This window comes from Nannospalax galili, unplaced genomic scaffold, assembly GCF_000622305.1.
Source record: "Nannospalax galili isolate Female #2095 unplaced genomic scaffold, S.galili_v1.0 scaffold469, whole genome shotgun sequence".
NCBI lineage: Eukaryota > Metazoa > Chordata > Mammalia > Rodentia > Spalacidae > Nannospalax > Nannospalax galili.
Window position 1 is genome coordinate 533,722 of NW_008359443.1, and position 2,983 is coordinate 536,704.

At 52.3% G+C, this 2,983-nt stretch overlaps 1 protein-coding gene across 1 annotated transcript in view; it reads right to left on the reverse strand.

Annotated features, from left to right (window-relative positions):
• Vstm5 (V-set and transmembrane domain containing 5) overlaps positions 1-2,983 on the reverse strand; it is a 31,369-nt gene that overhangs the window by 27,998 nt on the left and 388 nt on the right. The window lies entirely within an intron of this gene.

The window sequence follows — 2,983 nt, forward strand, 5'->3', positions numbered from 1 at the left end:
TCCAGAAAACAGGTGAGGGAATTCCTGGGTACCAAGGGGTTCTGTTGCCTCTGGATTTTGGGGTTCGCCGAAATTGCAAAACCCCCATATGAGGCTACCAAAGAAGGACAGGACTTCAACTGGACGCAGGAAAGGCAAGAGGCCTTTGACACCCTAAAACACAAGCTCTTAGAGGCCCCTGCCCTGGGACTACCAGACATAAGTAAACCTTCCTGTCTATATGTGGATGAATGTAAAGGTATTGCGAAAGGGGTCCTCACCCAGAGAGTAGGCCCCTGGAAGAGACCTACTGCATACCTATCAGAGAAATTAGACCCTGTAGCAGCTGCATGGCCCCCCCTGCCTGTGAATTATAGCAGCAGTGGCCCTGCTGGTTAAGGATGCTAACAAGTTAACCCTGGGACAGGACCTGCTTGTGGTAACCTCTCATGCCCTTGAAGGGGAGCTCAAGCAACCCCCCGATCGATGGTTGAGAAATGCCCGATTAACTCATTTTCAGGCTCTGCTCCTAAATCTGCCCAGGATCACCTTCCAGGTACCAACGGCCCTGAACCCAGCCATGCTGTTGCCAGATCCCAATCTCTGGGACCCACTCCACGACTGTACTGAAATTCTGGCTCAGGTGCATTGCATCAGACCTGACCTGAAGGATGTTCCCTTAAGAAACCTGGTACACGGATGGAAGCAGCTTCATCAGAAATGGTAAAAGGCATGCTGGGGGAGCGGTCACAACCACCTCAAGAGTCATTTGGGCCGAGCCACTGCCAATAGGTACACTGGCCCAAAAAGCTGAACTGATTGCGCTTACCAAAGCCCTAAAGATGGGTAAAGGAAAGAGACTCAACGTCTACACAGATAGCAGATATGCATTTGCCACTGCCCACATTCATGGAGCCATCTCTCAAGAGAGGGGCCTCCTTACTGCAGAGGGAAAGACTATTAAAAATAAACAAGAGATCTTAGACCTCCTGCAAGCCCTCTGGGGCCCAACAAAACTAGCCATAATCCACTGCCCAGTCACCAAAAAGGAAACAACCCCATCCAGAAGGGAAATAATCTGGCTGACAGTAGAGCTAAAGAAATAGCCCCCCACCCTTTTGTCTAAAACCTATAAAAGGCTCCACTCTCCCTTACTCTGGGCTCTCAGCATGGATGCGTTGAGTTGGTGAGGTCTGAGAGCCCGAGCTTAAGCCCGAATAAACCATAAACCTTTGCTTTTGCATTTTGGTGTGTTGGGTCCTCGGTGGTCTTTTTGGGGTCCAGTGGATGGGGTACAACATTAGTTCCTAGTTAGCCTTGGGCAAGCACCAGGGACTGATCAGAATGGACAGGGCTGGCCTTCCTGGAGCTTACAGCTGTGCAGGAGATAATCCCTAGGTGTGTGCACTTCCTCCCAGTTTGTGTGGAACATCCTGTGTTCCCTTTGCCCTACTTCCCTGGCTTCTCCTATCCAACAGTTAGGTCCAGGTACATGTGGGCACCCTTTGAATAGCTTGCTCTGGTTCCCCAAATCTGTACTCTGAGCCTCCACTGTTTTCAGAAGGCAGCCCCCACTACTTCTAAAGGCTGCTCCAAGGCTAGCGCTCTGCTTCTCTGTCCTCACCATCAAAGCCCAAACTTTAAGGAAAAACTGTTAACTACAGTGTCCTTTGGACCCCACTCTGGTCTGCTTCCTGCAAGGAGAGGACGGGCCTACACTTCACCACAGGATCCGCACCAAGAGTAAGAAGAAAGGAAGGTGCTTGGGGCTTGAAAGACAACAGGAAAGGTCCCTGCCAAGGTTCCATCCCGATGGACTAACAACCAGCTATCCCCTGCTCTGCACCTGTGAGCCCACAGCACCACCCCAGTCCCCGAACCTCACCATCACCAACGCTGCTCTCTGGCAAAGGACAAGGGTGCCTGACGGCCCAGCTTGAGTCCTGGCCTGTCTACCACTAGGTGGGTAGTGACCTTGTCAAGTAACACAGTCTTCGTGCCTCAGTTTCCCCACTTGTGGGGCAGAGAAGAGTGGCTTCTTATAAGGGTGAGGACTAAATGGTAGGAGTCTTGTAGAGCCTGGGGGCTGCAAACAGCTCGTGCTTAACAAGGGCTGGTTCTACATCTTCTCCCCACTAGCTGCCCCATTCTGGTCTTATTTGAATTATTATTTATTTAATTTAATTTAATTTATTTATTTATTTATTTATTTATTTATTTATTTATTTATTTATGGCTTTTTTGAGACAGGGTCTCCCTGTAGCCCCAGCTGGCCAGGAACTTATAATTAAGACCAGGCTGACCTCCATCTCACAGACCTGGACCTGCCTCAAGCCTCCCGGTGCTGGCATTAAAGACATACAGCCACCTGGTTTCTGGTCCTCTTTCGCCTCTGTGACTAATCTGTTAAATGGACTAATGATAATGATAGTCCTTGAAGGAGATTACTTATTAAATGCTCTGTCAGTACAAGGAATTTGCAACCTGCAGGTGTGAACGCCCACCTTCTCCGGCCGGGCCCCAAAGCCCAAATCCAACCCCCAGGACCCTTCTTCCTGAGAACCCTATCCAGGGTTCTTCTGCAGGGAAAGGGGCAGGTGGCCTGGATCTTTCTATGGCCTAGGAAGCCCACGCAGGACCCCCACGGCAGGGGGCTGGCGGCGGCGCCATGAGGGCACAGCCTGGGTATTCCCAGGAAGAAAATAGAAATTGCAGAAGAGGAGGCCACGCCAAGGCGGGAGCGGGTTATCTCTAGCTCTGCTTCCTGTTCTGATAAAGGCAGCTGCCAGGCACCCCGAAGTGGCCCAGGACACCGCGTGCAGGGAGATCGCGGCCCAAGGACGCTCCCAGGGCCAGCACGGGGCCAGCCAGGAGGCAGTGCCCTGACCCCCACCCCATCCCCTCACCCTGCGGCCCCACGTGCTGAGTCTTCCCGGTCCACTTCCCCACCAGCGATGTCACCCCTTCCAGCCCCCCAGGTGGTGTCACCCCTTCCCGCCCCCCA